General features: G+C 39.3%; 1 protein-coding gene across 2 annotated transcripts in view; it reads left to right on the forward strand.

The window, feature by feature from the left end:
• Positions 1-23,798, forward strand: part of SNTG1 (syntrophin gamma 1) — a 1,290,858-nt gene that overhangs the window by 198,988 nt on the left and 1,068,072 nt on the right. For both annotated transcript variants that reach the window (XM_073631576.1, XM_073631575.1), the window contains exon 2: positions 10,712-10,751. The gene's annotated coding sequence lies outside the window, so the exon portion shown is untranslated. The remainder of the gene's footprint in view (positions 1-10,711; positions 10,752-23,798) is intronic.

Here is a 23,798-nt window from a genome sequence, read left to right on the forward strand (position 1 = left end):
ACTGTTCCTGGGTGTCCCTGTCTTGTGTATGGTTTACGAGTTGACCATGTCTCCCTTTACAGTTTGTGTTTTTGGTGGAATGAATTAAGTCTGAGTGTATGTAATGGGATGATGGAAACCTCCTTTGTTCCCATTTTAGAGAAAAATGCTGAGACTCATATATAGGCTGCTATGGCTTACCTCTCCTCCTGAACCTAAGGCAAGCCATAGATCAGTGATGGCGAACCTATAGCCCATGTGCCACAGCTGGCCCACAGAGCCCTCTCTGTGGGCACGCAGCTTATGGAGCCAGCATTACCAGGATAGGGGGGTGGAATCCCCCAGCCAGGAAGTCTCTTGTACTGGCAGTGCAGGCACAGAGGAGCCGGCTCTGTTCCTTGCATCGGTGCGATCAGACAGTGGAGCTGCCAATGTGTGTAAATCCCTCCCTGCATGCACTGAGGGCAGCCCAGTGGGAAGGACTTACACAGAGTGTCTGCTGCTGTAAGCAGCGCCGTGATGCCTCTGGAAACCGAGGAAAAGAAGAAGAGTGACTCCTCCCTTCCTAGACTTTGAGAGCCAATAGGAGAGTTGCTGCTTGTGCAGGGGCTAGGGCGCTGAAGCATGTCCATGTGGAGTACTGTGGAGAGGTTGGACACTGCTATGGGAGGGAAGCCAGAGGTCACTGCTATAGGGGAAAGGAGGGGGGCAGAGGACAATACTGTGTGTGTGTGTGGGGGGGTGTGAAGGGGCAGAGGACACTGCTTTGGAAAGGGCCACCCCCATAGCAGTGTCCTCTACTGGCTTTCACATCACCCTCCCCTGAACCCTGTATTCTGAGCACAACGCATTCCTGATCCTGGTATTCTGAGCATAACGCATTCCTGAACCCTGTATTCTGAGCACAACGCATTCCTGAACCCTGTATTCTGAGCACAACGCATTCCTGAACCCTGAATTCTGAGCACAATGCATTCCTGAACCCTGCATTCTGAGCACAACGTATTCCTGAACTCTGCATCCTGAGCACAACACATTCCTGAATCCTGTATTCTGAGCACAACACATTCCTGAACCCTGTATTCTGAGCACAACACAATCCTGAACCCTGTATTCTGAGCACAACGCATTCCTGAACCCTGCATTCTGAGCACAATGCATTCCTGAACCTTGTATTCTGAGCACACACATTCCTGAACCATGTATTCTGAGCACAATGCATTCCTGAACCCTGTATTCTGAGCACAACGCGTTCCTGAATCCTGTATTCTGAGCGTAATGCACTCCATTGAAAAAGCACAAAAGGTTTCTTTTGGGCAGAATTGTATGTTTTTGGTCCCTTAGGGCTCATTCAGAGGGATGATCAGTCCCATCCTCTGTACAGAGCCGCTGGTAGGTTTAATTCCGTGAACTTTGAAATAAATAAGTTGGTTTTGTGTTGCTGTTTGGGCAATTAGGTTCAAAAAGGTTCGTCATCATTGCCATAGATGAATGAAAAATGTTTCCTTCCTCCAGAGGTGTCGTTTGGGGGAATGCCTCCTGTAGTGCTATTGTGTTCAGCAGGAGGACGTCAGGAGTCTTCCTGGGTAGCAGAATACAATGATTACTACTAGTGGCTATACCCGCTGGCAGTAATTGCTTGTAGAAAAATCTGGATTAACTTGCATACAGTCAGTCTTCCCATACATGGATTGAAATTCAGCCGGTCCCTGCTGAATCTGCCAAAATTTGATCTATGCATGGCTGGCTTAATTGTTGGCTGTTATGTAGTAAGTCCTAGTTTTCTGACCTGGCTGCCTGTATGCTGAGTGATTGTGTGATTATAACAAAGACAAAACCTACCACTTGGAGGTCAATTTATCGAAGACTGCCTTAAAGATCAATTTGCACAGAACTGAAGCAAGTAAGAATCTTCAGTAGTTTGTGCTAAAGTCCCTAATGTGTTGACATGTCCTCTTTGTAAAAAAATAAACTAACCTCAGTGGGATCCCTGCACAGTCTAGATTGTTGATCACTGTATTTATAGGATGGCATATTGCACAAAACTGGAAATGGGACAATATATGATTGTAAATAAAATAAAGAACAGGAGACAACCATGAGACACCCCTGGTCTTTCTAAATTTATGAAAACTTTTTCTGATGGGCCTGCATTGATTACTAGACAGCACTGCTTAGTCGGTGTACACTAGCATCAAGCTAAGGAAGAACGTTAAATGTAGTCCGGGGGGGGGGGGTTCATAGTGGTAAAGTGATTTTCAGTTGTACTGTTTCATGGCTGACATTATCACTGCTACCAGCAGCATACTTGATAGTGGGTAATGTAAAACAAAATATAGCTGCCTGTTGGCAAGACATATATAAGCTGCCCATTTGTTCTAAGGCTGGTAAGGATGTCTGGGAATATGTATGCATTGTGAAACGATTCTCCTATTTTTTTAACCAGCTTCTTATAAAGCAGTTGTTGAAACTAAGGATATGAAATGTTCTTAAATTGATAGGCAGATCTTGAATCCTTTTTTTAAAATCACTTTCCCTGTTGATTTAAAAATAAACAATGCTGCTCTTGCTGCGATACTTGTCTTGTTTCCCACAGAAATTCCACTCTGCTGGTGGCCATTGATTTTCCTGAAGTTGAATTAGAGCCAGGACCATTTAGCCCACTTCCTGTTAGGCCAGGCCATTATGGACACCCCCTGGTGGTCAATCTGGGCTCACAGCACAAAACTGCAAAGAGTGTGTGGATTTCATAACATCAGTTCCGCTTTTCATGTTATTGAAGACAGCCCATCGCTGATGTCAAAAGAAAAATTTATCACATGACCATCTAGAGGACCTCAGGAAAAAAAGTTATGTATAAAGAGATTAAAAAAAAATATGGGCAGTGTAGAAAACTTTGGGAATCTTTAGTCATCTTCTTGACAGCACTCTCTCAGATTACTATATAAAGTTGGTGCTGTTGGTGGCACTGCTGTTCTGGCTATGCTCCCCTATAGAAGACATTCTTTTTAGTGAGACTAACTGCTTCAACATTATCCTGTTAAGAGACACTGCAGTGCATTACTAGTGGTATAATATTTAAAATACCTCTTTAAAGACTAATGACCAGTGCTAGTCAGCCCTCAAGCATAGAGACAAAGCGGATCAAAAAGTATTTTTCAACTCATGTACTGACACTCAGAACAGCTTAGGCTTGATCTAACTTCAATCTATGCTACCCTACTCAGAATTATAAGTAGACAGAACTATTTTTGGTCTGCAATGGTCATTGGTGTAGGGCAGATGGTTTTGGTAAGCATGTGAAAAGGTTATGGAAGGGACTTTGCTTCACGTGTATTAATATTTGTTTAGAAATACTTTGTTCCTAAAGTGTGCCTGAACTCAAAAAATATGTTTTTTAATGTTCTAGACAAAAATTTACAGTTTGCCTAAAGTTTCTCCAAATAAATAGCTGTGTACTTCCTGGTATGTGAGTGTGCCTAGGCACTCCTATTCACACAATCTCATAGCCGTGTACCTGCAGTGTGAATCTAAGTTTCTGTTGCAGTTGGCTAATAGACTAATAGTATAATAAGATTTAGAGTGAGATTTGGTAAAGTCAGTGCTGTGCTGTGTACTATTCTCCCTACTGGAGGCTCTGACATAAGGAAGAAAAGCACTGCCTATATCAAGATGGCCACCACTACAGTACACTGAGGCACAATGGAGAACAAAGTATGGGTAAGTAATAGGGAAAGATCAGCTGCAGTAAGATTGTGGCAATACTGGTGGACCATCCTTTAGCCTCTGCCTGCCTTTCTATGGACTTTTTATGGACAGTTTTCTGAGTTCATTTTCTTACTAACATGCATCTTTGCAAATATTTCCAAGTGGATTGTCTAAAGTTTCCCAATATTTTGTAAAATAAACGATCTACATATTTTTAAATAAAGTCTATTGGGTGTCTTCTTAGTTACAGTAACTAAAGGTAGTTTACAGCCTGTTTTTGCTATGTAAATAAACACTTTATTCACTATGAATACTTTCACTGTATTAGATGTGGTTTTATTAAAATGATGCTTTATTTTGATAGCTTAGCTTGTGAATATACGTTTGGTTAGCATCGGTTTTATATTCTTAATGTGCACTTGAATTGATTCGATTTCATGCTAATATTTGTAAAAAGGGTTTCTGCTTGCAGACAGCAATTCTGATATATTGATAAGATTGTGACCACTGCAGTTAATCTACTGTGAATATCAACTAAGCCATTAATAATGCAATTTTGTTAAAGAGGAGCTTGACAAAATACTAAAAACATGTTTATAGCCTAAATACTGAAACTGTAAAGCGTCATAATTTCATTTTTGTTAATGTAAAAGTCAATAAAATCCTTACACTAGTCCTAATTTGTAGAGTGTCACAGTAGTGTAATATGTTTTCCTAGTAGTGGATGTTGTATGACCACAGAAGCACATTGGTTATGTGATCTTATATTATTTATACAGTTATACTGCAGTAGACATCCCTACAGCCTGCATATTTAAAAGCAGTTCTGCTTTCGCAGAGCCAATATTTCTATGCTTAAAGGTTCCCTTTAACCACTTGACCTCCAAAAGATTTACCCTCCTTTATGACCAGGACATTATTTGCGATACGGCACTGCGTTATTTTAGCTGATACCGTATACACCCGAGTATAAGCTGAGTTTTTCAGGACATTTTTTTGTGCTGAAAATGCCCCCTCGGCTTATACTGGAGTCAAGCACTTTTCTGCAGCAGAGAATGACATTTTATGAACTGAGATGGGGTTCCTAGCACCAAGTGGCCCCGAGATATGGGGCCCCAAGGTCAGTTCGGAAAATGTCATTCTCTGCTCCAGAAAAGTGCTTGACATTTTCTGAACTGACTTTGGGGCCCTGTATCTAGGGGCCACTTGGTGCTAGGATATGTTGTAGTTCTAGTTCCCCTGGGTTTGTACACCAAATTCAGGGTTCCTAGCACCAAGTGACCCAGAGATATGGGGCCCCACATTCAGTCAACTGTGTCCATCTGCAGTAATGTCATTTTGGGACCCTTTGGGTCCAGAGATCCCAAATTTTGGCTGCAGCTAGGGGGCATGTAGGAACCCTTAAATACCGAGTTTGAAGTTTGGGGGACCTATGGCTGCAAATGGGCACAGTGAGGCATGCAAATGGGCACAGTGAGGCTGCAAATGGGCATTGTTGACCCTCTTTTCCACTAATAGTAGCTGCGCATTTCTCACCCTAGGCTTATACTCGAGTCAATCATTTTTCCCAGTTTTTTGTGGTAAAATTAAGTGCCTCAGCTTATATTCGGGTCGGCTTATACTCGGGTATATACGGTAATTGTGCGGTCATGCAACACTGTACCCAAATGAAATGTATGGCATTTTTTCCCCACAAATAGAGCTTTCTTTTAGTGGTTTTTGATTACCAATGAGTTTATTTTATTTTTTGTGCTATAAAAAAAAAATAAACAACAATTTTGAAAAAAAAAAAACAATATTTACTTTCTGCTATAAAACATATCACATAAAATAAAAAAAATAAAAAAATCTTCATAGATTTAGGCCAATATGTATTCTGCTACATTTTGTTGGTAAAAAAAAATGCAATATTGCGGCAGACATTTTGACACTAACTGAAACTTTTGACACTTTGTGGGAACCAGTATAACCAATATAGTGATCAGTGCTAAAAATATGCACTGTCACTGTACTAAAGACACTGGTTGGGAAGGGGTTAAGCATCTAGGGTGATCAAAGGGGTAAATGTGTGCCTAATCAGTGTTTGTGTTTACTATGTGTGCTGCTTTTACTAATGGCAACGAGGGATTGTATTTCCTGCTTAGCAGGGACACAAAATCCATCCCTTTCCCCCTGTCAAATAACCAGAGCTCCACTCTTTGTCTTGCCTCACTGATCAGCAGGTGCTGGAGGACATCTATTGGCCGGCACTCCCTGATCGGCTTGTGCTTTGTCAAATCACAGCACAGCCGCCGCGGAGCGTGCGTGGAGTGTGCGCTCCCTACCTGGAAGTGCTGGATCACATACTAGGTACATGATCCGGCGCAGGAGAGTCACTCTGCTGCCATATAACCATTTTTTGACTTGTATTGAATTGTATGAGACAGTTTTGAGCCACTGCAACTTTACTAATATGATTTTGGTATTTTCCCATGTCTTCCCCTTCTGTTTAACACTATATAGTTTAGATCTAGCTAGACCTTACCCATTTCTTTCATGTTTACTCAGTCAGTGTTAGTTATTCACAAAGACAGGGCTCAGGAAAGTCAATGGGGTTGATTTACTAAAGGCAAGTGCAGTTGCTCCAGAGCTTAGTAAATGAGGGGAAGCTCTACTGACTCTCATCATCCAATCATGTACAAGCAAAAATGCTGTTTTTTTTTTTTTTCCCTTGCATGTTTTTTCCTTGCATTGGGTTTTTTTGCAAATTGAAGCACCACCTCATTTACTAAGCTCTATAGCAACTGCACTTGTAAAAGCGCACAGCCTATATGCCTTTTGTAAATCCAACCCGATGTCTTCTTACACTTGAAAAGACATTCATTTAGCTAAAGTAAAATTGCTTTGGGTTCAACTTCTGTGTCTTATTGAAGTGTAAAGCTGCCTGTGGATGGTGCCAAGACAGCAGATGACAATACTGTCCAGACAGGATAAAATATAAACTACAGCCCTAGCAAACACAACATCAATAAATACAGTGAAAAACAATAAAAAGTGAATGTCCATATAAGGTGACTGATGTGCTCCAATCCAAAAAAGTGCAAAGTGCTGCAGAGTTTTTAGATGCGCAAAACACCCCCTCCTGTGTCCCCACTCGCCAGATGGAATGGACCCCTAGCTTTTCAGTCTAGGGGTCACTTCGGGCTTATAATGGTGACCGGGGATGGACATAATTTCCGGTTCCGAGACTATGTGACGTCATTTCCGGTTATCGGTGGAACACGCGCCATGAGCTGCTCTTTTGTACTCACAGCTCTATGACTTTTTATGCCTGATTTTATCTTCCTTTTTGTAAGTATCCATTTTTATATGTGCAATAAATTCATTGCCAAATGGTACTTCACTACAGTCCCTTCCTTTCGTTTTTAGGTACTAATTATCTCGGCTGAGTATCTGTAACAAGTGAGATCTGCCTAATGTTTTGATGTCAAGCTGCCATCCCTGGTCACCATTATAAGCCTGAAGTGACCCCTAGACTGAAAATCTAGGGGTCCATTCCATCTGGTGAGTGGGGACACAGGAGGAGGTGTTTTGCGCAGCAGAAAACTCTGGAGCACTTTGCACTTTTTTGGATTGGAGTACATCAGTCCCTTTATATGGACATTCACTTTTTATTGTTTTTTCACTGTATTTATTGATGTTGTGTTTGCTAGCTGTAGTTTATATTTTATCCTGTTTGTCTAGTGAATAGCACTTTGTGCACAGCAGCTGAATTTCTATTTTTATTTTTATCTTTTTCTATTCATCACATTTGCCACACCATTAGCGCAAGTTTATATATTTAGAATATTTTATGTTCAATACTGTCCAGACAGATTCAGTCTAGGGAGATATGACAAGGCATAAAGTTCAATTTCAAACAGAAAAATCTACAAAATATTGAAAAACTATTTTAGGTGGACTGACAATTAGAATGTCTAATACTCTGTATTTAAATACTTGCTTTTGTTAGAATTTGTTTTTGATTGACAATTTTTTCCCATATACTGTATGTTTGAGGCTCAAAAGCAGAGGTTTATTGTTATTTCACCAGCCCGACATTTACTGTAGATTAGGCTGCTTAGGTTCCAAACTTTCACATAAGGGATACGTACGTTGTACACCCCATACCCAAAAGCTGTGGTTTCTATTTTTTTGGGTTTTTTTTTTTGCTTTCCAGAGTTCTGTCTGTTATTTGTGACCATTCCACATGATTGGTGACAGCCAATTACATTATTTACTCTTTCATTTGTCCTTATCTTCTCAAAACACAGTCTGCTAGATGAGTTGCAATAATAGTAATGTTGGAACAAGCTGTTCCTCTGAAAGCTATATATAAGGTAAGGTAGTCAGACAAGCTGCATTTTTTATAACTAGATATAATGCCTAGCTGTAGAAAACCACAGCACTATTAGCTTCCGATTCTCTGTAAAGGAATGTTTCCTATGAAATTAGCAAGTGTTGCAGTACATTGGTGACAATTACATTGTTCAGGACTAATTGGTTTTCAAGCATTATTGATTCTGTATACAATTGCAGGTGGTACACTTAAAGGGTGGGCTTATAGAGCAAGGGTTATTGACACAAACTTTCACAAATAACATGTGTAATCACCAGATATTGCATTTTTTTATCATCTCCAAGTCACAAGAGTAAACATCAAATATAATTTTTGGATTAATTATGCATTTTATAATCTATCTGAACAATTGATTTTGCTGTTTAAATGTACTACAGCCAAAACAATTTATGGAGACTGCTGTGAGCTGTCAGAAGCATAGAAAGATGGATTGATGAGTTAAGTGTTTTACATGTTCATAGATTCAAGTTAGATTGAGGTGTCATTGACATGTTGACATCATGCAGAGCTGCAATTACAAATGGAAACACGCATTCCTAGCCTATCAATCTTTCTATCTAAAGAATGGAGTTTTCAATATGTATTTCTTGTAATGTGCATAGGAACTAAGTAAGATTGTGCCTACATAGTCTCACCCACATCTAGTTTTCCTGCTTTATATAAAACTGGCAGCTTTTATGGAAGGAATTATGCAGGAACAAGCTAGATAGCTGATCTACTGTTGTTTACATCCTCTGTCAGCAGTTAGGCAAAAACTGTGTTCTCCAGAAATAATGAAATTTAGAAATGAGAATTTTTTTTTAGTCATGATTAAGTTATACCTTTTCTGGATGTAGAGCCTTAAAATATGATCGTTCTCTATGAAAAGTTATAGTACTAGATCATATTAACATGTATAATGTTATGGTGTGTGTGTTATGGATGTGAGAGAACAATGTAATGTATAGATCACCTTCCGTTTTCAATATTTATATAATCGAAATATATTATTTAGTGGGGTTTTCCACTGCACTCAGCAACCACAACTGAATATGCTATCTTTTTGTATCTTTATTTTACTGTCATGTTGCCTGGGGTTCTTCAAATAGGGACCTAATGAAGCATGAGAAGTGGTCTGTGGTACAATTAAACTAGGGGGGATCTGAGTGGTGAAGCCAAACTTGAGTTGCAGCATAAGATAAAATGAGAATTTGTATGTGGTGTATGGACTGCAAGTGGCACTTAGGGAGAAGGGGCATGCAATAGCCAAAGCTGGGAGACTGCTGCAGTGTGAGGTGGGCTTAGGATTGGCCTGCTGGCGCAAAACAAGTTTGCCATTGCAAGGAGGTGGGATCAACAGGGGCTGGAGCTGGAGAAATCCGGGTCCAGGAGGACTGCCATTAGAGAACATGCTTCAGGATATTGTTTAGTGTCACACAAAGTTTGCCCTGCAGGTGGTCGATCATGCAGCCTTACTGCATGATCGACCACCTGCAGGGCAAACTTTGTCTGTCAAAGCACTAGGCCAAGTTTACATGTAGTTTCAATAGAGAGTGCAAATAGCGAAGTAAGAGCCTGGCATCAACTTACCAGGTAGAAACAGTAGTGAACAAGACAAGTTTTCCAACAAGTCTGATTACTAGAACAATACAGCAGCAATTGCCAGTAGGCCTAAAAACTTTCCACAAATATGAGATTGTTGCCCGATGCCACGGGATTAGGTGAATGTCATCTAATGTCTATGGTTACACTCAGAGAAGGGCACAGTCTGTCACCAGTCCTTTGAACCTTATTTTATTGCTTGGCAGTTCAGGGAAGCAAGATATTCTGAAGTTGCCAGCTTTATTGAGCTGTAAATATGTGTTGCATATTGATAACTTTAACAGCAAACACTTTGTCATTAAAGCTTCTGTGTCTGCATCTTTCTATAAAAAGAGGAAACAACTGAAAAATGGGAGCAGAAATAAAGGGCAGTGAGAAATGTTTGCCAAATATAATGAGAACAATACAGAAGCTGAGAATGAGGCTGATATACTAAAGGTGAGAATTGTCCACTCAATTCAATTGAAGTCAATCTTCGCACATTTCATTGTGTGAACATCCTCAAATATATTAGTAAATCAGTCTCAATGTGCAAGTGAGACCTTTCACATCAGGACCTAAAGGTCCTGCTTGTTGGTGTCAAATCTTTTTGGTACTCCATTTCACAATTCTAATATGTTCAGTATTAAAATAAGGGGACACAACATTTTGCTTGTTTATTAAGTTGTAGTATGCAGTGTGATCATGTCCTTTGTCAGGTGTACCACTTGGAGAATATTCCAAGGCTATGTATCTAATAAGTCATATGACGGCTTTAATCCAAAAGTTGGTTAGAATAATAAAAAATAAAAAAAATCAGATTGTAATTCAGCCTACTTGGAATCACAGACCCTAAGATATTCATTCAATATGCCTCTTTCTAAGGTAGCAAATTGTTTCATTATCTCTTTTCCCCGGGGAACACAATTTTAAAGAACTAATTTCAGCTGGGAAGCTTTGTGTTCTTCTGATTGTGTATTACCAATCCAAAAGGTGCAATGCAGGGGGGCAGGTTTTTGCAGTGCCAAAGGAATAAATGAAAAATGTAGCTTGAAAATTTTAATACATTTCTCTCTCCTTTTGTAGGATGAATTATGGACATGTTTGATACAGCTTGAAGGTTGTGGTATGTAATACACCATAATATTTTGTTACTGTGTTCCTTTAATATATTGTAAATGTCTTGATTATTTTGCAATGTAGCATTAGTAAATATATTTGTAAATTTCAAATGTATGTAGCATTAGTAAATATATTTGTAAATTTCAAATGTTGTAACGTGTTTCATATACATGCTCAGGATAAGATGTGTTTGTATGTAGCCCTGGAAAGGATGTACATACCCCAAAATGTGTCAGCCTTACATTTACCTCCTAATAATAAACATTTTTATCAAGTAGCAAGTTATTGAAAGAATGAAAGAACACATATCTGTATGCGGTGAAGTAAACAGTGGCAACTACTGAAAAAAAATAATATATATATACACAGTATATAGTACAATATATATTCTATATAGTACAATACTGTGCAAAAGTTTTAGGCAGTATGAAAAAATGCAGTAAATTAGGAATGCTTTCAGAAATAGAAGTTTTGATAGTTTATTTTTAGCAATTAACAAAATGGAAAGTAAATGAACAGAAGAGAAATCCAAGTCAAATCAATATTTGGTGTGACTGCCCTTTGCCTTCAAAACAGTGTCAATTCTTCTAGGTACACTTGCACACAGTTTTTGATGGAACTCGGCAAGTAGGTAGTTCCAAACATCTTGGAGAACTAACCACAGATCTTCTGAGGATGTAGGATGACCTACATCCTTCTATCTCTTCATGTAATCCCTGACAAACTCAATGATGTTGAAGTTAGGGCTCTGTGGGGGCCAAACCATCACTTCCAGGACTCCTTGTTCTTTTTTACACCGAACATAGTTCTTAATGACATTGTCTGTATGCTTAGGGACATTCCCCTGCTGCAGAATAAATTCAGGGCCAATCACACGCCTACCTGATTGTTTGTCATGATGGAAAAGTATCTTCCTGTATTTCTCAGCATTGAAGACACCATTGATCCTGACCAAATCTCCAACTCCATTTGCAGAAATGCAGCCCTAAACTTGCAAGGAACCTCCACCATGCCTCCCTGTTGCCTGCAGACACTCATTATTGTACCGCTGTCCAGCCCCTCTGCAGACAAATTGTCTCCTGCTACAGCCACTTATTTAAAATTTTGACTCATCAGTACAGAGCACCTGCTGCTATTTTTCTGCACCCCAGCTCTTATGTTTTCATCCATAGTTGAGTTGTATAGCCTCATTTCCACATCAGATGTATGGCTTTTTTGCCTGCAATTCTTCCATGAAGACTACTTATGGCCAGACTTCTCCAGACAGTAGATGGGTGTCCCTGGGTCCCACTGGTTTTCACCAGTTCTGTGCTGGTGGCACTGCTGGACATCTTCTGATGATGAAGGGAAGTACGAATGATGTGTCTTTCATCTGCTGCATTAAGTTTTCTGAGCCAACCACTGTTTTTATGGCGCTCAGTGTTGCCTGTTTTTTTGTGCTTCTTCAAAAGAGCTTGAGCAGCACATTTTGAAGCTCCAATCTGCTTTGAAATCTTTTCCTGGAAGTGACCTTGCTGATGTAGTATAACCACCTTGGGGGTTATTTACGAAAGGCAAATCAACTTTGCACTACAAGTGCAAACTACAAGTGCAAAGTGCACTTGAAATTTCATTGTAAGTGCACTTGGAAGTGCAGTTGCTGTAATCTGCTGATTTTAATATCTAATCATGTGCAAGCTAAAATGCTGTTTTTTATTTTCCTTGCATGCCCCCCCTCGGATCTACAGTGACTGCACTTCCAAGTGCACTTTTGGTGCAATTTCAAGTGCACTTTGCACTTGTAGTTTGCACTTGTATTGCAAAGTGGATTTGCCTTTAGTAAATAACCCCCACTGTGTCTTGTTACTGTACTCAGTCTTGCCATGGTGTATGACCTGTGACATGAAACTGTTTTCCACAACCTCAACTTTGTAGCAGAGTCTGGCTGTTTTGCCTCTTCAACCTAAATATGATGACGTACAATATGATGATTGGTACAATTGGTTAATCATACACATGTCTCTAATCATACAAAATCCCTGACTTTGTGCAAGTGTACAAACTGTGCAAGTGTAAGAATTGAAGGAAAAGGGTAGTCACACCAAATATTGATTTCATTTGGATTCTTCTTCTGTTTGCTCACGTTGCATTTTGTAACTTGATAAAAATAAATCCTGAAATACTGTATATATCTTTGGTAACGTTCTTACTTTACAACATTTATTCACACCTGCCTAAAACATTTGCACAGTACTGCATATAAAAAATACAATCTGTATAAATATTGCCATATAGTATACATTCAATATATACCATAGTACATCATATATGTGTCCTTTGTAAGCAGTTACATATCTATCAGTGTGATATATGAGATTGCAAGCTTAGATAATGACTTCTATTTTTGCCTCATTGCAGCACACTGTGAGCATGATTTATATAGTCTAGAAATCCTTGGACAATGCATTCATTATAAGCAGTCTAGGGTGTGCATTACTAATAACTTCCCAGTTGCCAGCAGCAGTTACTATTATCATTGCCTCTGTTTGCTGAATATTTTTCTTACTTTGCATTTGGATAAAACATTAAATATTCTGATTATGATGCAATGTTTAAGGAAATTTGTCTTTATTAAATACCCTTTTTTGTTAGTATAGAACAGTAAAGCTCAGTATAAATCCTAGGTGGGAGGTTGTCAATGAAGCTTGTGATCAAGAGTGATTAATATAACGGTTCTATCTAGGCAAATATAATGTATGAATATCAACAATACTGGCAATAAGTGTCAAAGCTTGGTTAGCTATCAATTTAATCATGCATCCAGCAAATGTGATTTTGTTTCTAGAGCTTGTTGAAAAAAGAATTCTCCTTGTAGTGACATCTTTAGTGTTGGGTGGGATTTTGTATGTTAAATAATACTCCACCTTCTCAATTACACAGGCAGTTGTTGAGATCACGTAGCAGTGAAATGCTTCCTGATGTATTTTCAGCAACAGTCGTCCAACTTCCATTGACTTTTATTTCTTTCAGATTAGCTTTTATGAACCTCACAGTAAAAGGCAATTATTGTCAAATAAATACCATTATTACTACATACAGCTCTCCCACTAGTACATATAGCTATTTTTTGTTATGTTGAATGTGCAAATAGAGTATGCAAGGAATTTTGAAGAATTTAAAAGTAAGATCTTTTTTAATAGTTTCCTTCAAGGAAAATTTTTTTGTTTTTCAATCTAGATGATGCCATAAATACATTTTACATCTACATCTGGATAACTAATTTGTGTAGCTGCCCAGGCAAAAACATTTTAATAAGGCAAAACAGAATTTCCGCTGTGGGACTTCTACTGTTTTATTGCGCATTTGTTCCTTCTTTTATGACCAACTACTTAAGCTAACAAGACAAAGCTGTTGGGCCTTATGACTTGAATTTGTCTGTTTGTTTTTTATTGTGCCCTAATGCACGTCAACAGAATATTAATGAATATGTAACTTTCCTTTGAAATGTTATTTTTATATATATATATATATATATATATATATATATATATATATATATTTATTTATTAGGGATGGGCCGAACACCCCTGGTTCAGTTTGCACCAGAACATGCGAACAGGCAAAAAGTTTGCGCAAACATGTGACCCCTATTAAAGTCTATGGGACATGAACATGAAAAATCAAAAGTGCTAATTTTAAAGGCTTATATGCAAGTTATTGCCATAAAAAGTGTATGGGGTCCTGGGTGCTGCCCTAGGGGACATGTATCAATGCAAAAAAAGTTTTTAAAACAACCATTTTTTCAGGAGCAGTGATTTTAATAATGCTTAAAGTGAAACAATAAAAAATTTAATATTTCTTTAAATATCATGTCTGGGGTGTCCCCTTATTCTGCCTGGAAAGTGGCGCATCTGTGTACAGTGCCACAGCAAAATAACATTTCTAAAGGAAAAAATGTAATTCAAACATCCTCACGGTTGGAATGTATGGCTGGCTCCTGTCAATATAGATGAAAAATCAATGAAAAAATTGGCGTGGGTTCCCCCCCAGTCCATACCAGGTCCTTGGAGTCTGGTATGGTTTTTAAGGGAAACACCAATTTTTTTAAAATTTTGGAGTGGGTCCCCCCCCCCCAAAAATCTATACCAGACCCTTATCTGAGCATGCAGCCTGGGGGACAGCCTGGGGGGAGAGAGAGAGAGAGAGAGAGAGAGACAGAGAGAGACAGAGACAGAGAGAGAGAGAGAGATGTGCTAATAAGTTTACATACCCTGGCAGAATTTATGATTTCTTGAGCATTTTTTAAAGAATGTGAATGATAACACAAAAACTTTTCTTTCACTCATGGTTAGTGTTTGGCTGAAGCCATATATTATCAATCAACTGTGTTTACACTTTTTAAATCTTAATGACAACACAAACTAGCTAAATCACCCTGATCAAAAGTTTACATAGCCTGGTGATTTTTGCCTGATAACATGCACATAAGTTGACACAAAGTGATTTGAATGGTTATTAAAGGTAACCTTTCTCACCTGTGATCTGTTTGCTTGTAATTAGTGTGTGTGTATAAAAGGTCAATGAGTTTCTCATTGTTTGTATTTCTCATAATTTTATTTCCTAATTACATTTCTCACTTGGGCAGAAAGTAAAGGAGGTGCATTTAAAACATTTTTCTATTCCTATGGGAGAGAATCATTCTTAAATTTTCTCATGATAACTATTGTCACTGGGACAAGAAGTTAGAGGAACTTTCTGGCAGTGTGGACACTGACAGCAGTAAAAACTTGACAGTGGTTCTAAAGGGGGTGGGGAAGAAGGTGATCTGTGAGGTCAACATATTTAAATAAAATGGTATCTCTGAGTACCACAAAAAGGGGTTGAGCTTAGTAAATGAGCAGAAGCTCTGTTAACTTCCACCATCAAACCATGTGCAAGCAAAAATGCTGTTTTTTTTAATTTTCCTTGCACGTGATTGGGTATTCTTTGCAAAGTGAAGCCTTACCTCATTTACTAAGGTCTGGAGCAACTGCACTTGCAGAGTGCATTTGCCTTCAGTAAATCAACCCCAAAGTGTTTCAAATAATGCACAAAATGATGCCAACATTTCAAAAAAGTTTCCAGGTACACCTTTGCTTGATGTGTGTCCAGCATGTCCTTGTAGGAGGAGCAGGCACTTTAATTACAAGTGGAGCATTAATTTAAAATGGGTGTGATTCTACTTGAATCAAATTGTTAGCCTATTAATTGGTTACAGAGATTATATATATATATATATATATATATATATATATATATATATATATATATATATATATATATATATATATATATATATAGTGCCTACAATTTTCACAGTGCCTTGCCTACTGCATGTAACAATTTATTTTTAAGATACTGTATTTACATGAAGATTTCTCACATCAAGGACTGAAACACAGACACAAATTGTTGTTCTTTACTAAAATAATTGATGTATTTGTTTATCTACAGTGGTACAGTCTCTTTAAAGTGCAGCAGTCCAACATATCTTACAGAGAATAGAGGGATAAACACCAGTTACACTGCATACACATTTTGCATCCAAAACTCGGAAAGCATAATTTGACACTGACCATTCTGCTGAGTAATGGAACTCCTGCAGTCTACATAGGTCAGTAAAATGTAGGGCAGTGTACAGAGGTCATTAGTAGGTAGGGAGGGCAGTGTACAGAAGTCAGTAGGAGGTAGAGCAGAGTACAGGGGTCTGTGAGATGTAGGGCAGTGTACAGAGGTCAGTAGTAGGTAGGGAGGGCAGTGTACAGAAGTCAGTAGGAGGTACGGCAGAGTACATGGGTCTGTGAGATGTAGGGCAGTGTACAAAGGTCAGTAGCATGTAGGGCAGTGTACAGGGGGTCAGTAGCAGGTAGGACAGTGTAAAGGGACCAGTAGGATGCAAGGCAGTATACAGTGGTCAGTAGTATGTAGGGCAGTGTACAGAAGTCAGTAGTAAGCAAGTCAGTGTAGAGAGGTCAGAAGAATGTATGGCTGCATACAAGGGTCAGCAGGGCATAGGACAGGGGACCAGGCAAAGCAGGGCATTGGAGAAGGGTCAATGGTGCAGGAGGAGAGAGAATCAGTGGGGCAGCAGGGCAAAGTTGGAAGGGGAGGGCACAGTAGAGGGGGCCAGGAGGGCACAGTACAGCGGGAGGTCGAAAAGGGTACAATACTGAGAGCAGGAGGGAACAGTACAAGAGGGCAGCAGGTCACAATACTGGGGCCAGGAGAGCACAATAGAGGGGGTCGGGAGGGCACAATACTGGGGTCAGGAGGGTAAAGAATGGGGGCAGGAGGACACAGTACGGGGGGGCATAAAGGCACAGTACAGGGGGCAGGAGGGCCTAGTACAGAGAAAGTAGGAATGCACGGTACAGGGGGCAGGAGGGCACAGTACAGGGGGGAGGTAGGGCACAAGGGGAGCAGGAGGCATAGCTCTGGAAACAGGAGGGAACAGTACAGGAGGGCAGGAGAGCACAGTACAAGGGGGCAGGAGGGCACAGTATGGGGGAAGAAGTGCATAGTACAGGGGGCAAGGGAACACAGTACTGGGGGGAGAAGAACACAGTACAGGGGGGCATGAGTGCACAGTACAGGGGGGCAGGAGGCACAGTACAGGGAGGAAAGAGGACACAGTACAGTGAGGGCAGCAGGGAACAGTACAGGGGGGGAAGGAGGGCACAGTGCAGAGGGCAGGAGAGCACAGTATGGGGGGGGCAGGAGTGTACAGTAGAGGGGGTAGTACAGTAGAGGGGGTGGTAATGTATAATACAGATATAGTCTCCTCAAGCAGCTCTGGGAAGCTGGTTTCACAGAACTTACCTGTTCTGGCACCTGTCACTGGGCTAAATCTACAATTAGAATGATGTCTCCCCCTGCTACTTTCCACTGCAGTTTCTGGCTGTCTTCTGGTGCTTTGAATGGGTTAAGGAGAAAAACCCCAATCCTTTTACTGCTGCTGCTTGTGTGGGCTGGATGTGTACTGCTCCGCTGACATGGCAAGAATAATATAGGTGGGTCATCAGGGATCGGATCAATATACTTCCTGCTCACAAAAGTAGCAGCAGTAGTAAGATGCCCTACCTCAGGGTTTCTTCCTTAACCCCTTCAAAGCATTGGAAGAGCACTGGAAACTGTGAGGGGAGATATAATTCTGATTGTAGATTTAGCCCATTGACAGACTGCTGCTGTCCCAGATTGTGGGACACTGCCCGGTACAAGGTCATTCTGGGACAACTTAGTAAAAAGCATGGCAAGTATGAATGCATAGCAGATGGCCAGAAGATATTTATTATATTTTGCCCAGAAAGTTAGGAGTTGTTACACTGCACATTATCATTGCTATAAAAAGAGTACTGTCATATGGAAAACTAATAAATAATTAAAAAGCACCCACTGGCTTACAATAAAGCCCCCATTATAAATGATCTGAGCCTGTAATAAAGGATTTCTCTATCTCCATAAATATATACTTCCCATTTGAGTTGAATACACAGCATCACATTCCAAATCCAGAAACAAAAATCTGCTTTTAAAATTATTAGTTTTAGCTATAAAAAAAACACCTTCAAGGCAAAATTTAGCACAGGTCAAACATTTAACTCTTCATTGTTATTTTCTTATTTATAAGGTAAATTTGATTTTATGGAACAGTGTCCTGTCTTCAACCAAAGAAATATTATTAAGTGTTTAGCAAGTAATTATATAAAATCTGTGAGATAATTACATCAATGTGGCCACAACCTTCTCTTCTGACACTGCAAAAGGTACATTATGCTTTTGTCTCATATAACACAATTTATTAGCTGTTTTAGTTCTGATCATTTTGTAACCTAATTAAACTTTTACAACTCTTTTATAAACTTCTTATCCAATTTATTATTCATTCTTATTTGATTCCATTATTACATCTAATTAAAAGGGTTTTACGCCCACGCTTGTCAACACTTTATTTTTTAGCAAATGAGGACAAGATGTGATTGGTGGTAAGCTTGTCACAAAAGCAATGAACTGTCTCAAAAGTGTTGCTGGCAGAGTGTCTTTGTAACTAATATAAGTAACCGTAAAAGCTCTTGAGAAATAAAAATGTCTCATTTTTTTATTATATTGTTTTTTATCCTGGTATGGTGGTTGTACTGAATCAGTATATATAAATAGGTGTACTTGGCTATTTTGAATGATACATAAACCCTCTTTGAACAAAAAAACACAAAAGGCCAGCGGCGTGCTTTCCACGTGGCATGCTGGTATCACTAGGGACCCCCAGCACCTCATGGCCGGGGTTCACACAGTTTCACTTTCCATGTATTAGAAATGACTATTTATAATAGCCTGTTTGGCTGGACTAATGGTTAACCTAGATAAGAAGTGTCTGTGTGAGACAGTGGGAGGATTTTAAGATTGGAGACCTTGGAATGACAAATCAAGGTGAGAGAGACCACTATCAGGCTCAGTATATGTGTGAACATTTTACCCCACTGTATTATAATATATTTTAATATTATATTAGATGGTGATGTTCGCCATCCCCTGCTTTCTTAGTATTTTACTGGAAGGCCTGTGTTTAAAGTAAATATTATTTTTTTTATTTTTCTGATTATGTGTGTTGGGTTTTTAATGTGTAAAGCAACATATTAAAACAAGACAGTTCCATAGGCTCTGCCTGCTTTGAAGCATGCTTTCGCTGATTGAAACCTTAAACACATTAGTGTAATAAAAATGTATTTAATGCAATTAGGAGCTCTCATCCATTTACAGTATGTGGGTACATTTCAGCTTAAGCTTTTGAGTTCTATAAAGGGGTTATCAACTGAGAGCCAAAGAGACAGAAGAAAATATGAGAAAGAGGTGCCTCAAGCTGCACCTATCAGTTCAAAACTATAAAACTAAATATTGATCAGCAGTGTTTCATACTTACCTGACTTAATATAATATTTTTAAAGTTTTAGTTTTTTTAGTCTTGACCATAAATAAACATTGTGTAAAACCTCTATAGATTCCCTATAAACCTCCATTTTAGACCTTTCTTGGACCCTAAAGGCTACTAATTCCTTCACTCTGTTTCCCACATACATCTTTTGTAGTATTATGTTTTCCTTAAAGCACCTCCCATGTTTTCAGATAGCAGTTGCTTAACTCTGTTGTTTAATCATAATTGGATTTTTAAGAGATTAAATTGCTGCTTGTTAAAAAGTGCATAAGGGGTCTTCAAAAATGTTCTGCACTTTTATATTTTCAGGGGGTGCGCAGGCAGTGTACGCTCCGAGGCATGTACATGGACGCCCTCCCGGGAAATTTAGGCCTGCGCTGTAGCTGTATTTCGGCTATAGCGCAGGGACAAAGAGGTTAATATATGGCCCAGTTTGTAACTTTGCTGTTATTCACTTAGTTGTAGTCGTTTTGTACAGTGTACATATAAAAACTAGTTTTTGGCCCAAGTTTCGCTTCAAATAAGTTAAAAGTATAACTAAAGGCCTTTTTTGTGTTTATTGTTGGTTTTAGAAAGGAACAGTGAGTTGTTTTTAAGTAAAAGTGCATTTAACCTTAAAACAAATTATTATTGTATTGTCTTTGCTGAATATAGTAGGAAGGCACCTTTTTCAAAATAAGGTCATCATACCAGGGCTAACATGCTACTTGATACAATTCAGAGAACTAATTCAAAGGGCTCTTTAACACCGATGTGCTTTTGTGCAGCCAAAGGGCCCTTTCACATTTTTGATTTGTTCCCATTGACTTACAGTGGAAGGTGCTTTTTTTTTGTTGCGCTTTTGAAAAACTGCACAGCACACCTGCAGTGTAAACAGTTACATTAAACATAATGGGGAATAGTTTTCAGGCGTTTGGGCGCCAAAACATGGCAAATATGCACCAGTGTGAAAGGGCCTAAGGCAGTTTTCTTTAGCATACAGGATAACATCAGCTAATAAACTGTGAATATGTTATGTTCCTCATTAGAGGCTAAATATAAAGCTCATCATTCTAGTACAAGGACCTGCCTGATAGCTTTTTTTTATAGTGCTTGTATTATACCTGCTTGTCAAGTATAAAACTATGTAAAGTTGGCCATAATCTAGAAGAATTTCATTAGAACACCTTAATTTCAGGACCGTTTGTTTGTTTTTTGAATCTTTAGCAGGGTCAAAGCAGAATTTGAAAAAGCAGGATGAAATTTTTTTTTCTAACGAATTTCTTACAATGAATGTGGTTTTTGTTTGGGAAATTACATTCATTACAAAATCAAATGTTAAAAACAAAACATAATTTAGCTTTTCTGTCTGGAAGAGAAAGATAAATAAATGGTAATGCAATAGATACAATTCTCAGATGCTTTCCTTTAAAGGTGAAATTACTTGCATTACAGTTGCATAGTTAGTCAGGTTGAAAAAAGACACAGGTCTATCTAGTTCAACCAATAAAAGGGAAAAAAACACATTCTAGAATCCTATATATACAATCCCATACCCACAGTTGATCCAGAGGAAGGCAAAAAAACTCCCAGTAAAGCATGATCCAATTTGCTCCAGCAGGGGATAAACATTCCTTCCAGATCCTCCAAGCAGTAATTGGATGCTCCAGGCTAAACGAGTGTGACAGCCTAGGCGCTAGGTCATGTGATAACTACTGGAGAGGAAGATCAGAGTTTGTATTGGCTGAGCTCCTCTTCAGCAGATCATGTGGCCAGGTCCTTAGGCCTTCATACAGTCATGGCCGAAATTGTTGGCACCCCAGAAATTTTTCCAGAAAATCAAGTATTTCTCACAGAAAAGTATTGCAGTAACCCATGTTTTGCTATACAGATGTTTATTCCCTTTGTGTGTATTGGAACAAAACAAAAAAAGGGAGAAAAAAAGCAAATTGGACATAAGGTCACACAAAACCCCAAAAATGGGCTGGTCAAAATTCTTGGCACCCTTAACCTAATATTTGGTTGCACACCCTTTGGAAAAAATAACTGAAATCAATCGCTTCCTATAACCATCAATAAGCTTCTTACACCTCTCACCCAGAATTTTGGACCACTCTTCCTTTGCAAACTGCTCCAGGTCTCTCTTATTGGAAGGGTGCCTTTTCCCAACAGCAATTTTAAGATCTCTCCACAGGTGTTCAATGGGATTTAGATCTGGACTCATTGCTGGCCACTTTAGAACTCTCCAGCGCTTTGTTGCCATCCATTTCTGGGTGCTTTTTGACATATGTTTGGGGTCATTTTCCTGCTGGAAGACCCAAGATCGCGGACGCAAACCCAGCTTTCTGACACTGGGCTCTACAGTGCGACCCAAAATACTTTGGTAATCCTCAAAATTCATGATGCCTTGCACACATTCAAGGCACCCAGTGCCAGAGGCAGCAAAACAACACCAAAACATAATTGAACCTCCACCATATTTCACTGTAGATACTGTGTTCTTTTATTTGTAGGCCTCATTCCATTTTTTGTAAACAGTAGAATGATGTGCTTTACCAAAAAGCTCTATCTTGGTCTCATCTGTCCACAAGATGTTTTCCCAGAAGTATTTTGGCTTACTCAAGTACATTTTGGCAAACTGTAGTCTTGCATTTTTATGTCTCTGTGTTAGCAGTGGGGTCCTTCTGAGTCTCCTGCCATAGCGTTTCATTTCATTTAAATGTATAGGGATAGTTTGTGCTGCCACTGATGCTCCCTCAGCCTGCAGGACAGCTTGAATTTCTTTGGAACTTGTTTGGGGCTGCTTATCCACCATCCAGACTATCCTGCGTTGCAACCTTTCATCAATGTTTCTCTTCCGTCCACGCCCAGAGAGATTAGCTACAGTGCCATGGGCTGCAAACTTCTTGATAATGTTGCGCACTCTGGACAAAGGCAAATCTAGATCTCTGGAGATGGACTTGTAACCTTGAGATTGTTGATATTTTCCCACAATTTTGGTTCTTAAGTCCTCAGACAATTCTCTTCTCCTCTTTCTGTTGTCCATGCTTAGTGTGGCACACACAGACACACATTGCAAAGACTAAGTGAACTTCTCTCCTTTTTATCTGCTTTCAGGTGTGATTTTTATATTGCCCACACCTGTTACTTGCCCCAGGTGAGTTTAAAGGAGCATCACATGCTTGAAACAATCTTATTTATCCACAATTTTGAAAGGGTGCCAAGAATTTTGACCAGCCCATTTTTGGAATTATGTGTGACATTATGTCCAATTTGCTTTTTTTCCTCCCTTTTTTGTTTTGTTCCAATACACACAAAGGGACTAAACGTGTATAGCAAAACATGTGTTACTGCAATACTTTTCTGTGAGAAATACTTTTGATTTTCTGGAAAAAGTTCTGGGGTGCCAACAATTTTGGCCATGACTGTGTATGGCCAACACTGAACTTTAGTCAGCATTTTCAATAGGAAAACCTAATATTTACACATCCTCTGTTACTCATTATTTGTACATATCAGCAAGACTATTAGCCTCCCTGGCGGTATTCCCGAGTGTGGCTCGGGGTTAAAATTCAGTACCATTAGCGGTAACCCCGAGCCACACTCGGGATCGCATTGCAGGATCCTGGGGCGGCTTTACTTACCTTGTCCCCGGGATCCTGCGATGTCACCCGCAGTGTCCGAGGACTCCGTCCTCCTCCGAAGCCTCTCCGTGCCAGGCTCCGTTCCCTGCGAGCGGCGCGACGCACGGGGGTGGAGCCTGGCGGCAAATTAAAAAAAAAGTAAAAATCATAACACATACAGTACTGTAATCTTACAGATTACAGTACTGTATGAAATGATTTCACATCCCTTTTGTCCCCAGTGCTTTGGCCCATGCCCTGCATGCAGTTTTACATGATATACACTGTTCTTTCTGCCTGGAAACTGGAGATTGTCCATAGCAACCAAAAAGTGTCCCTTTACGTCAAAAGTGGCTTTAGACCAGCTAGAAAACAGCGATAGTAAATTAGAACACTTGCAGAATTGAGCGATAGTGAATTGTGGGGAAATTTATTTTATTACTATTTTTTTTTTTTTTTTTTTTATAATTATTTATTTTTATTTATTATATTATAATTTATGTTT

This window comes from Aquarana catesbeiana, linkage group LG05 (genome assembly GCF_042186555.1).
Source record: "Aquarana catesbeiana isolate 2022-GZ linkage group LG05, ASM4218655v1, whole genome shotgun sequence".
NCBI classification, from domain to species: domain Eukaryota; kingdom Metazoa; phylum Chordata; class Amphibia; order Anura; family Ranidae; genus Aquarana; species Aquarana catesbeiana.